This window comes from Dreissena polymorpha, chromosome 6 (genome assembly GCF_020536995.1).
Source record: "Dreissena polymorpha isolate Duluth1 chromosome 6, UMN_Dpol_1.0, whole genome shotgun sequence".
Classification (NCBI taxonomy): Eukaryota; Metazoa; Mollusca; class Bivalvia; order Myida; family Dreissenidae; genus Dreissena; species Dreissena polymorpha.
The window spans coordinates 31,537,498-31,552,456 of NC_068360.1; the positions used below are offsets into that span (position 1 = coordinate 31,537,498).

The window sequence follows — 14,959 nt, forward strand, 5'->3', positions numbered from 1 at the left end:
CTATAATAGATATATATTAAATGTTACACAATCCAATAATGGTATACATTATCTGTAGAAGATGTTGAACATCAAGAAAAAAGTCTTGCGGAATATCATGTTTCATAAGCGAGATTTGGGGTTTACTAATTAAAGGACCATTGTCACTAAATATTGTTAAAATAAACTGTCCTTTAAGCGTACATGCTCTGTTATTTGTTTTAGATTTAAATCTTAAACTTGGTATTGGGTGGTGTTGCTAAAGGAGTGTTGAGTAACATCAGTTGACTTACCAGCTGTCATGGCTTTAGCTAATTTAAACATTAACACAAAATGTGTTTAGTAATTTTCAAACAAGACCTTTTGAACAAAGCTTGTTAAAAATATCAAGTACTCAAGTTTGTTGTGTTGGGTAATGATCACTAAATTCCTGTTTTTAAGGCATGCAGTCAAAATGCACCATCCTGCATATGTATTGTAAATTTCGGATGATTTTGATTTTGCAGTTAGAGCAGTTTTGACTTATGCTTTTGATATTTAACAAAGAAAGTTGGAAAAATCCATGTAATTTCTTGCAAATCAAGTTCACGCAATGCCAATTTGCTCAGGATTGAAGCAGTTACTTGTCACTTGGGCGTTAAAAGATTGTACTTAAATGTGCATTTCTCTACCAATGGCAGTTAATAACTCAAAATATGAATTATATTGTCCTGTTAAGGTCGCATTAATCGATTGCTATAGACACTCGAGGTAAAATAAGATAATTTTGACACGGGAGTAAAGTGCAATATATTAACGTCAAAAATCCAAAAAGGCCGCGAAATGATGTGTTATGAGGGCCATTGTGTTATCTATGCACAACTTGAATCGAAGATCGTAAAATATCATTTATGGACTTGAATTGAAAAAAGACGCAATTTTGAAATCGTTATATTTTAACAATTGAATCGAATCCAAAATTGCATACAAACATATAATGTCAAACCTGATGATATTTTCTCTTCATTTCGACCATAAATATAAATACAATCATACACAAGAGAAGTTGAGGTCATCTGCATCTGGAATATTTTTAACATTATTATTTGAGTTCAAAAAAGCGTTGCTCTCGGCACGCCCTACAATTTAAACAGATGATTTTTTATTCCAGAAAGGTAGACTTAACTTATATTTAGTACTGCATTAATATGCAAAGTATAACACAAAAAGTCATAATTAAAATCATGGATCAAACACTGGTAATAGCCATTTTTAAATCACAAATTTAATGACAAGGTGATGGTGTAAACTTTAGATCCATCAACAAGACTTTTGTCTGTATGTCATTTGATTTTCTGTTTAAAAATTAGATATTATAGTAAATAAAAAAGGAAATTACAGCCAGGTTACCTTGAGAATTTGTGTTTCACTCCGTGCTGCCGTCTAACGAATCATGATGCTATCTTCGCTGACTTGAGGGGTGGGGAGGGGGTCTTAAATGAGTATGTGACGTTTCTAATTCTTCGGTTGCTGTATTTTTTCTATCCTGGCTATTGCATCTGTATGCATTCGTTTTTGTAATGTTCGACGATGGATAATATATAGAGAGATGTAGGCCTACAGTGTTTATATCAAATAAAAAAGACGACTCCAATTTACTATTTTTTTATTTAAATTTGGTAAAATACCTTCGATGTACATGCATAAACAAATTAATTGTTTGAGTTCTGCACTCATATAATGTTAACAGTTAGACAGATACTTCAACAGATAGTTACAATAGTATGATAATTCAGTTAGCAGTGAACATTAAAATGCGTTCAGTTCTTTACAAAAAACCGTAGTTCTTAACTAGCCTCATTAAAATGCGCCTCAACGATGACGGAGACATATATAGTTAACACAGTCACATGATTCGGGTTATGTATATGTACTTGGACTACTTAAGACAATCTGACAGAATTCCGGGATAAACATTCTTTGAAAAATAAGGCAAAAATAAAATGTTTATTTATTCACAATGCGTGTTCTTTACTTATAATTCTAATTCATCACAAACGTGGATTACAAATTTACCTTATCTTAGAGCATGCTGATTTACTCTTCGCTACCCTATGAAATTTTTTAGATTGACTCGGAATGTGGACGAAATTTGGCTGCGGCCAACCGGCCCGCAAACGACAACGGACTTTCCATTATCGTCTGGTATAGGATTGTGCGTTCAGTTGTGAGTGTAGTTCACACTTGGAGAGGGTACGGTCGAAGACCTTTGTAAACTTGAAGTGAATTCTTTGTAATCCCACCAAATTGCTACAGTCCAAAACAGTCCCCAAGCAAAGCTGACCCCAAAAAAGCATGTCAACTTTATGTTCTGGCTTATCTGAAATGGAAAAAAAACATGCGTCATTGACTGTTAAACAAGTTGTTTTTTTCGGATTCAAATCAGAACTTGCAAGGTATAATTACGCATACATACATATCAAAGATTTCATTACAAATACATGTGCAGTTAAAAACAGTTAAGACAAAGGACAGGAACACATTATAAACTAAATTAATAAAATCAACTATTCTCATTACAGAAATGCGGGTTACGGTATGGCCCTTATACAACACATTACTCTAAGTGGAAATCTTTGTTTTCACACAAATCCCTTAAATCTGATTAAATAAAATATCAAACTTACAACAGAAGAGAGCCATTCAATTCCGCTTGTGAAATGCCGTGCAATTTTTGGCCAATTTATTTTCACGTAATCCAGACCGTTCGCCACCTAGAAGAAAAGGGAACGTGATCAAAATACAACATAGTCATCCAATCTGCATGCAGAGTTGTCGTTCCTTGCTCTCACATGTATGTAACCGTCGTGCAAGATATTGCCCAGTCACCATGAATGGACTCAACATAAGCTGTAGCGCTTCAAATTGCAATTGGTGATTAACAGCATGCTAGGGAAATGAAAAACAACAATTATATCATAGTTTTCAAGGCAGTGTCTTTACATTTTCTTCATGAAGTGAATGAAATACCTGTATGTTCAAATTAAAAAAAATGAACTCAATATATCAGTGTATGATTATTCATTATTTATGCTTATGAGAAAGTTTTAGAGGAGTAAATTTATACCAAAACAGTGGGGAAAAACATGAAAATAAATGCGTTTACATATTTGCAAGGTAAAAAAAATACGTTTTCAACATTTCTGAACAATAGCGTTATGTATTGCGCTATAACGTTTAGTAGTAAACTAGTAAACAATTCATCGATATTTTTTCACGGGTACACGATCTAAGACAAAATAAAGCATATACTTCAAACAGTTTAAAGCATCACGTTTAAAAATTAAAGCAACTTAAGATCAGTTCAATAAAATATCTAAAACGCTGAACAAATGCTTTACCATGAAGCAAATTGCCGTGAATCCTGTGCAGATAGCCACTGTTTTGCCAAAGTATACTCAAACGTATCCGGACACGGATCCGGAGACACTAGAATAGAGAGGCATATAATATAAACATACACATAGACACTATACTAGTATAGAGCAAAATATAATGTAAACAGTTTGAGATACATTATAATAGAACAAAATGTTATGTACAGAGATCCAGAGACAATATAATAAAGCAAAATATAATGTAAACAGTTCCGGATGCTCTATAATACAGCAAAATGTAATGCAAAGAGATCCAGAGACAATATAATAGAGTAAAATAAACATATCCCGAGATACTAGACTAGAATGAAATATATATAAACAGATCAAATCCAGAGACACTATAATACTTCAAATTATAATATAAACAGATACAAATACACTTACATAATGAGAATTATAATATAGACAGATCATGAGACGCTATACTGGACAGAATTTAATATAAGCAGATTCAGAGACACTATGCTAATGAAAAATATATACTACATCAAACGGAAATGTATAGTAAAGAAAATGTTGACAGAATGACCAATTGAAATCTTCCCAAAATGTTGTCGTCCCAGTTTCAAACATTTAAAAAGTCGTGTATTTGAAATAACACAATGAACATGGGAATACACTATACAGTTCGTTTTGTTAATGAGTAATCATTAGTTGAAATTTAAACAAAATCGTTTGAAAAACGAACGATTTAACTGTGATGATTTGTTTATTTTGTTTTCATTGAAGTTTATTAAAACATGTAGATGTACATCGCTTACATAGAGTTAAATGCAATTTCTGAGTAAATACTGTTTGACCGATTAGTTCAGGTTTTATCAACTAATGCAATAAGTCCTTAGCAAGGTAATTGCAAAGAATTATCGGTTAAAACCGGTAAATGGATGTTCAAACGTTATACTTGGCCCAGAGTTATTCACAATAACAATATAATGATTCAATAGATGGTTTTAAGAAAAAAACACTTTTGTGTTACTTTCTTATTCAATATAAAATTAAGTTTAAAAAACAAGTATTAACAATGTCTCGTCCTTGATTAAAGAGCTCAAGCCCTAGACATAGCATTAATCAGTACAATAATCCGTGTGTCACCATGCAATTTAAGGGAAACGTCGCAATAATAGTTGTAAAAGGCCAGCTTTCATAGCTGCCTGGCTTATTTTATTATTATTATTATTATTAGTGACGCTGATATTTCAAATTGTGTGTGTTTATATATATATTTATCACATGCTATACCCTGTTTCCCCATGTAATATAACCATTACGAATATTTTTATCTTACACATGTGTAATATACTTTTTTAGCGTTTTCATTGGCTTAGTTTTCTTTCGATTGACCAATCGCATTTTGTTATTTTGCTGAAATGACGTTGCAACGTCAAATGACGTCACGAAATGTAAACAATATTCGGGATTTATCATTATGTCTGCGTAAATATTTATTTAATTTGCTCATTTGAAAGCATGTGATAAAAAAGATCTGACACTCGTTGTCATATCATACAATATTTTATTAAACTCGTCCAGGAAAATCGTTAGTGCCAAATCATATACATGTATATATATGTGTGTATGTGAATTTTCTTACGTCACATTCGCCTTCGGTCATTTACAATTCGTTAAATTGAATTAATGCCAAGACATGCTAGAAGACTTACAATCCAGTTATCGTGCAGATCTGTGCCTGGCTATCAGGATGGTAACTTTTGAATCTCGTTGCAATTGTCTCAAAGAGTGACTGGTGTCTGTATTTTGTCGCTCGTTGATCCCATACATCACTTGGTCGATCGCGAAGGTGCCATACATCGGCCAGTCTAGGATCCACCGTATTAATTCGACTACGCATTTTTTTCTTCAAAAATGTTTAATATACGTTATGTTAGAAAAGCAACATAATTAGTACTGTTATTTGAATAATAATGTGGTAATGTTCTAACGCTACACTTAAAAATATATTTTATAATACTTATTTCTTAAGAAGGACTCAAGATATACACTAAAAATGATACACGTTGTTATTTGAAGGCTTTTTCTACAAAATGTCATTAAATCATTAATCCATTACGCTCTGTCACTTCTGGACAACTGACGTGCTGCACGTGTAAAACAATATTGATAAAAAAAACTGTTCTAAATTTTGATTGAACAGCATATGTGTGCAATGAAAAAAAACACACTTATTGATCAAATACTCCGCCATGGCTTTTGAACTTGAGCTCGGAACAAAACGTGCAATACATGGACTAAACAAGTGCATGTAAACCATCACACACAACGAACGTTTACTTTGCAACCTTTTGGAAAAAACACAAATCTGCGGTGCAAATAAAACTCACCCATTTATAATCCTTTCAAAATCGCACACCGTATCGATCGTTATTATTTAAATCAAGCTCATATACAATATGATGGTATACATGTACTTGTATATTAATTTATTAACATTCAATAAATTCCAACGAAACCCGTTGACAAAAATAAAACACGAAGCATTATGAAAATGGAAATCTTTAGGTAGAACTTCATTTAAATACCTTCAATTCGAAAGACAGCTCAAGAACCAACCATATACATTATGTCATTTAAGGCGGTCGATCACTAAACCGCATTCTTACAATAATGCAATACGCTTGAATTATTCCATAAACCATTTTAACTCAACCAACTTGCATAATTGATATTTCATGGTCGATAGGCATCTAAAGCTAATTGACCTTGGTTTATTTTTTTTTCATTTAAAAATTATGGTCTTTATTGGACATATAATTCCGATAGTACGCTTTAAAGACTCAATATTAAAAGTTAAAGTATGCAAAATATGTGTGAAAATAACGTCATTCAAATAACGAAAAAGAATATTAACTATTTATTCAAACATAACAAAGGATACTTACACGAGTACAAGGCATTTCGTCTGATTTAAATGTCCTTCGGTCTCCAATGTAAACACAGCGAAACGGAAGTTATTGTTATAAACTCAGTCATTACTCTGGATAAGCAGACGATTTATTGAGTAATCTATCTTACGGAGGATTCCGAAGATAGTCGATGTCTAAACGAGTGCCGAACCGCGTTAAACTGGTGAAATAAGGAATACATGTATTTCCGTTGCTTTTTTAACAATGTCGCGTATGATAAATAGAATACTTTTTCATATATATTCACATTGACAAATACATAATAACTAAACATATACGCGAAATCATTGTTTTGTTCTTTATTGAATGTTTTCAGCAAAGAACTGCATGTAGGATGACTTGTCTTACACTGGTCAAAGTAAATGTTCGCTGGGTATGGTGTCCATATATCAATTTTGAAGAAACATCATTTGGTGAATATGAACATCATTCGAATCATCGTTCCTGCCGTCCATACATCAGACTGTTAGAATACATTGGCTACAGTGCTACAAGAGAATGAATATATACAACATATACATGGCTAAAAGGCTATCATAGGTTGCATATTTTTATTTCCATATTTTTACAATGAATATTCTCTGTTGGAACAGAGCAGCACCTCTTAATCACAGTGGGGTTAACGTTTCAACAAGGTTATTTTACATGGCAAGTACTACTAAATCACCACAGACTCCTGCTTAAACACAGTGAGGCTACAACCTCAGCCGGCAGCTAACATTATAATATTGAAATAACTGCAAGTAACAACCGATGTTAGTGTACAAAACATAATTAAAATGTTGTTTTACAACCCGTTGCATCCATTTGCAAAACGAGGTAAACATGGTTAAGAAAATGACTTCCTTTTTGGAACAAAAGTGAACCCCTGCTTAATCACAGTGGGGCTTTTGTCCAACAAAGATAAGAACATAAACAGCATATGAAATTCCCGTTAGAACAAAAGTAGAACCCTGCTTAATCACGGTGGGGCTTTTGTCCCACAAGAATATGTACATAAACAGCATATGAATTTCCTGATATGCCATCCGCTTCATCACAGTATGGCACTCATAAAAATGAAGGTCTAGCAATTGAGTGATTTCTATATACATGTATAAGGATCGGCACACCATATGTCTTGGACAGAATGCATAGAAGTTAGCAGAAAAGCCTGAGACGGCCATTTAGCGTAACTCTTATGTAGTTTTTTTAAAGCGTTGGAGCGCAAACGACCCATTTGACGAATTTGAGTTAGGAATATTTAAAAGATGGGCATGCGTGGCGCCTCCTATCCTAAGTGAGTGATAGGTGCACTTGTTGCAATCCAACTTTGCTGCCCGACTGATTTCCTTGCAATTGAACGAAATTCTGATGTTTTGACCGAAATGCCGTTAGGGTGGTGAAATAGAGGACCTTGTTGACCTGTTGACTTGCTTAGATACTTTACTAATGCTCCAACAGGACAAATATGTTTAGGTTGTTGCCTGCGGAATGTTGAAATGCCCTTGTTTCGATTGCAATAGAGGATACCTTACCCCCATCATGGTTTAACTGTATTTCCTCTTTATGTAAGACGTTATTGAAACCAGTCTTAGACAGCAAAACTTCTGCACGAACCGAACCAAAATGAAACTAGAATCATAGCTGTGTAAAGGATTACATATATACCAACTTTAGCAAATTCCGGGCAAAGCGGAAATTACTTGCTTAAGTTCATTTAGATTAAACGGACAGCGTTTATCTACACAGCTGTCTCTACGAAGGCCACATAGAGGCTTCTTAATAACCCAAGAATCAGCTGGATTTGGGAGATTGCGTTTAATACATGTAGATGTTATCGATGAAGCTTTAAGATTCATAAGATTCAACGATGAAATAAATTGGGCCAGCCTAGCGGTTGGAACTGGTAGCAAAATATGGCTGTTATAATGAAGCTGTTGGAATGCCTGATAGTGCCTCCACGCATTCTTATAAGAAATAAAAGTTTATGGCGCTAAGGAATCATTTAGTAATGAGAGAACACTACAATTTAGTGGATTGAAATCAGTTCGTCCTGTATGAGTGTTGGCTCTCTGTCCATTTCGGGTGCTAGCTGTAGGAACTTGTCTACCTGTAGACGAGAAAGCAAGTCCGGTAAACATTTTTTACCTCTGAGACGTGTTAAGATTTAAACAAAATCTTATTTTTCATACAAGAAAGTACCAATCTCCGAACAAGAAACATCACTGATCGGACACGCGATGTTTGGTAATTAAATTTATGCTTTACAGCTGTATTGTCCGTATGAAGTACGATGCATTTGTTTCGAAGAATTGGACCCCATACTTCTTAGGCCAAGACAATTGGAAATAACTTTTTAAAAGTAATTCCTCTAATTGCAAGTTTGATGGCCATGAGCCGTAGAACCAATGCTGTGCATAAATAGCCCAATAACCCAAAGAACCTGCTGCGTCTGTATGGAAATGTAACGCAGGTGATTCGATCCATAGTTTTTTTCCAAAAGTAAAGTTTTTCCATGGAAGTAATCAGCAAATAATTTCCATGCTGTAATATCACGCCTATTTCCTTTACAGAGCGTGATAAAGTGGTTTGGGTTCGGGTGATAGTTTTCTTTGTCAGATCAGTGAGTCTGCCCAGGAAACTACAATTTGACAACAAAAGTTATGGTAACAAAGCAAAGATTGAAGTTTTTTCAAAGTTATAGTACGTTTAGCCGAATGAAGGGTGATTCTAAGTTTATCTAATTTTTCTTGGGGAAGCCTAGCTTCCATTAAGTCAGTATCCAAATCCATACCCATGAACGTAATAACCGTTCGAGCCGACTCTGTTTTTTTTCCTTATTTAATAGGAACGCCTACTTCAGCACAAAAGGAAAGTAATTTATGGAGAGTAAGTTGGTTCCTTTTTCCTAGTTCCTTATTCCTTATTCGAATAAGGAATAAGGAACAGTTCCTTATTCCTTATTCACGATTTCTTAATCGAATAAGGAATAAGTTACAGTTCCTTATTCCTTATTCACGCTTAACATATTTGACTAAGCTTTTTAAGAAAAATAATGCAATCAATTCTTAATTAAATCAAAACTAAATAACAAGAATACATTTAATTTGTGTATATCGATACATATTCATGTTTCTTCTTAGCGTTTTAATAGGATTTCTTGTATAACCCGAGCCGGCATTATCTACTTCGAATTCTAGCTTCAAATCAACCAAACCTTAAGCCTGTATACTTATTTAACGTTTATGTGATATAAAAATGCAATCTAGTACATTTCCTAATATTTGTTTTCATTTAAACTCCATTTCCTTTTTCGCGGCCGAATACGGAAAAGGGAACCAGTTCCTTATTCCTTACTCATTCCTTATAAGGAGTCTGCATTTTCTTACTTAAACATCAATGACATTGATAAAAATTGTTCAACATATACATGAACATCATTATATACATGTATATACATAGGTTGGATATTTAAAATACATATATCAATACATTTCTACTAAGTTTTAAGTAATGATAAACCAGTTCCTTTTTCAGTTTGAATAAGGAATAAGGAACTGCTTCCCTATTCCTTATTGAAATCGAATAAGGAACTGGAATGTTCTTACTATAAATGATAAATCAAAATCGAATAAGGAACGGCATTTTCTTACTAAACAAAAACATAAATAGGAATCAAAGAGATCAATAAATCAATGAAAATCACTGTAAATATAGGTTGGGTATAACACATATTTATTGAGGTACATTTCTTCTTATTTTAGTTTACTTATAACCCAGTTCCTTATTCGATTTCAATGAGGAATAAGGAACTGATTCCTTATTCCTTATTCAAATCGAATAAGGAACTGCCATTTTCTTGCCAAAAAAGATAAATTAAAGTGAACCAAAGAGCTCAATACATCAATGAAAATCGTTATTAATGTAGATTGGGCATCAAAAATATGTATTATAGTACATGTCTTCTTTTTTTTATTTAATTTTAGCCTAGTACCGTACATGTCTACTTTTTTTTATTTAATTATAGCCTAGTTCCTTATTCGGTTTGAGTAAGGAATAAGGAACTGATTCCTTATTCCTTATTCAAATCGAATAAGGAACTGGCGATTTCTTAATTAAAAATAAGTGAAAATGAATCACTGAGATCAATAAATCATGAAAACCACTGTTAATGTAGGTTGGGTATAACAAAATAGCTATTGAAGTACATTTCTACTTAGTTTCATTTAATTATAACCCAGTTCCTTATTCGATACTCAGCTATCGGATAGTCTTGGCCAAAGGTTAGGTCCAGATAAAACGTCAAAAAATGTATCAGAGATATAAAATTAAAAAAAACTCACATTTAACATAGCCAATAATTACGAATATAAAGCTGCGCTATTATAGAATGATCCGAATTAAAGTATCCGAAATTATGGCCTCTGAATAAGGAATTAGTAATAAGTTAGTTCCTTATTCGGAAGCCCGTATTTCGGACAATCACTTTCAGATATTTTATTTTTAGATGTGTGTGTGTGTGTTATTTAAGCTTGATTATGTTATATGGATGTATTCTGTCACATTTCTATTGTATATTCTATTTGACGAAATACGCTGAAAACAAATATTATTAAGACGATATTAAGGAAATGGCATTGTTCTACTCAAACATAAATTAAAATTAACCAAAGAATACTAAATGTCAATGAAATGATGGTACATGTAAAAAAATATTTATTGAAATACATTGCTGCTTAGTTTTATTTAATGAGAATCCAGTTCCTTATTCGGTTTGAAATAGGAATGAGGAACTGGCTCCTTATTCCTTATTCAAATCAAATAAGGAACTGGCGATTTCTTAATAAAAAAATAAATGAAAATGAACCAAAGAGACCAATAAATCAATGGCAATCATTGTTTTTTACGTTGTGTATCCAAAACATTAACTGCAGTACATTTCTACTTTTTATTTATTTAATTATAACCCAGTTCCTTATTCGATTTCAATAAGGAATTAGGAACTGGTTCCTTATTCCTAATTCAAATCGAATAAGGAACTGCCATTTTCTTACAAAAAAACAACAACAATAAATCAATAAAAATCATTGTAAATGTAGGTTGGGTATCGCACATATGTATTCTTGTACATTTCTACCTAGTTTTTATGTGTAATGATGACCAGTTCCTTTTTCGCGGGTGAAAAATTACAAAGTAACCAGCTGCACTAACTCGGAAAAATAGGACTGGTAACCACCGATACCAGCGCCATTTTGTCGCGTCCCACGATCTTTTATTGTGTGCCATTATTGAAGGTCGCCGGATGTACGGATGCATCCAAGATCGGGAAGACGCGTTTTCGGAGATATAAAATGCATTTTAATATATAAACACTCAATAGAAGCTTGTATACGCATTTGTTTTTTTATGGAAAAACAAAATACGTAGGCATCTCGATGAAACTTTCCATACTACTAGAGGCACCTGGCCGCTGCTTCCGGTGCATTATCGCCTGTATGTTGACGTCAGAGACGTCGAAAAGACGACAACGATGTACGAAATATTGGCATTCGGTACGAATACAGAGCGCAACTGTGACGCTAAGATCTGCGAGGGACTGTTTACCATCGAGGCCATCGCCGTTTTGTAGATCCCACGGCCGTTTTGCAGATCCCACGGCCATTAATCGTGTGACGAGGGTGAAAGTCGCCGGATGTATCGTTGGTCTGCATGAGCGAGAAAACGCGTATTCGCACTAAAACAAATCTACGAAGAAAACACTAGTACAGCTAGTATTCGCGCAGGTGTTTGAATATTAAATAAAATAAAATATTCATGCCTCTCAATTAAACTTTACAGTCGACTAGTGCTTCCGGTGCAGTCTTGCTTTAATGGTGACGTGTTGAAATCTCTTTAAATCCTTAATCATATCCCTTCGTAACCGTTAACGTATGAGAACGGAATGAGCTATCTAAAACATGCATAGTAATGAGATATCGTATAGTCTTGGCCCAAGGTAAGGGTCAGATAGAACTTAAAGAACTGTTTCAGAGATATAAATAAAAATCTTACATTAAACATAGACAATAATAACGAATATAAAGGATGCGGTATGCGAGAATGATCCGAATGTAAGTATCCGAAAGTATAGCCTCCGAATAAGGAATTGAGTAATAAGTTAGTTCCTTATTCGGAAGCCTGTATTTCAGACGATCACTTTCGGATTTTTTATTTTTTAGATGCTGTGTGTGTTATTTAAGCTTGATTATGTTATATGGATGGATTCTGTCACATTTCTATTGTATATTATATTTGACGATACACGCTGAAAACAATTATTATGAAGACTGTAATAAAGAAATGGAATTGTCTTACTCAAACATAAATTGAAATTAACCAAAGAATACTAAATGTGATAAAAAAACATGGTATATGTAGGTTCGAAAATAAAAATATTTATTGCAATATATTGCCACTGAGTTTTATTTAATAAAAACCCAGTTCCTTATTCGGTTTGAATAAGGAATAAGGAACTGGTTCCTTGTTCCTTATTCAAATCGAATAAGGAACTGGCATTTTCTTATTAAACAACTTAATTAAAATGACCCAAAGAAACTAATAAATCAATGAAAAGTATTTAAATGTAGGTTGGGTATCAACAACTGTAATTGCAGTACATCTGTTCTTCGTTTTTTTATAATGATATCCCAGTTCCTTATTCGGTTTGAATAGGGAATAAGAAACTGGTCCCTTATTCCTTATTCAAATCGAATAAGGAACTAGCATTTCCTTGCTTATTGAATCAATTAAAACGAACCAAAGAGACCAATTTATCAATGAAAATCATTGTTTATATAGGTTGGGTATCAAAATATGTAAGGCATTACATTTCTTCTTCGGTTTTTGTTAAATGATAACCCAGATCTTTTTTTGCTACCGAATAAGGAAAAAGTAACCAGTTGGACTTACATCGCAAAAATAGGACTGGTTATCAAAAAGACCAGCGCCATTGTTTTGGTTCTCGCGACCTTTAATCGTGCGCTAATGTTTAATGTCACCGGATATACCGCTGGCATCCAAGATTGAGATAACGCGTTTTCAGTGATAGTTAGTCTATTTAAAAAGAAACACTCAATAACAGCTTGAGTACGCTTTTTTTTTTAAATTGAAAAACAAAATACAGAGGCATCTCGACGAAACTAAACAGACATCTAAAGTCACCTGGGCCGCTGCTTCCGGTGCAGTCCCGCTTTTATGGTGACGTCAGTGACGTCGCACTGACGACAACGCTGTACAACCTATTGGCATTCGGTTCAAATACAGAGCGCAATTATGACGCTTAAAACGGCGAAGGACTATTAACCATCGAGACCATCGCCGTTTTTTTAGGAACCCTGGTCAATAATCGTGTGCCGAGTTTGAAGGTCCTCGTATGTACCGTTGGTCTGCATGAGCGAGAAAACGTGTATTCGCACTCAAACAAATCTCTGAAGAAAAAACACTTGTACAGCTAGTTTGCGCGCAGGTTATTGAATAATAAATAAAATGTTGAGGCATCTCGATGGAACTTTCCAGTCTACAAGAGACCGATGCTTCTGGTGCAGTCTTGCTTTTATGGTGACGTGTTAAAATCTCTTAACATCCTTAATCATATCCCTTCGTAACCGTTAACGTATGAGAACGGAATGAGATATCTAAAACATGCTTAGAAAAGAGATTTCGTGTAGTCTTGGCCAAAGGTAAGGGTCAGACAAAACTTAAAGAACTGTATCAGAGATATAAATAAAAAATCTTACATTTAACATAGCCAATAATAACGAAAATAAAGCTGCGCTATGCGAGAATGATCCGAATGTAACTATCCGAAAGTATAGCGTCTGAATAAGGAATTGAGTAATAAGTTATTTCCTTATTCGGAAGAGCGATTTCGGATAATCACTTTCGGGTATTTTATTTTATAGATGCTGTGTGTTTTATTTAAACTTGATTATGTTATATGGATGTAATCTGTCACATTTCTATTGTTTATTCTTTTTGACGATACACGCTGAAAACATGTATTATGAACACGATAATAAGAAATAGAATTGTCTTACTCAAAGATAAATTAAAATTAACCAAAGAATACTAAATGTCAATGAAAATCATGGTATATGTAGGTTCGAAATTAAACATATTTATTGCAATACATCGTTACTGAGTTTTATTTAATGAAAACCCAGTTCCTTATTCGGTTTGAATAAGGAATAAGGAACTGGTTCCTTGTTTCTTTTTCAAATCGAATAAGGAACTGGCATTTTCTTATTAAACAACTTAATTTAAATGAACCAAAGAAACCAATAAATCAATGAAAAGCATTTTACATTTAGGTTGGGTATCAAAAACTTGAATTGCAGAACATCTGTACTTAGTTTTATATAATGATATCCCACTTCCTTATTCGGTTTGAATAGGGAATAAGGAACTGGTTCCTTATTCCTTATTCAAATCGAATAAGGAACTGGCATTTCCTTGCTAAACAAACCAATTAAAATGAACCAAAGAGACCAATTAATCAATGAAAATCATTGTAAATATAGGTCGCGTATCAAAATATGTATTGCAGAACATTTCTTCTTCGGTTTTTGTTAAATGATAAGCCAGTTCCTTTTTTTGCTTCCGAGTAAGGAAAAGTAACCA

General features: G+C 33.6%; 1 long non-coding RNA gene across 1 annotated transcript; it reads right to left on the reverse strand.

The window, feature by feature from the left end:
• Positions 1 to 1,607: 1,607 nt before the first annotated feature.
• Positions 1,608 to 6,424, reverse strand: LOC127834623 (uncharacterized). The gene is made up of 5 exons (XR_008028029.1): positions 6,296 to 6,424; positions 5,060 to 5,253; positions 3,360 to 3,447; positions 2,646 to 2,732; positions 1,608 to 2,338 (listed from the first exon to the last, which is right to left on the reverse strand). It is a non-coding gene; the product is annotated as an uncharacterized LOC127834623 (long non-coding RNA).
• Positions 6,425 to 14,959: the final 8,535 nt, after the last annotated feature.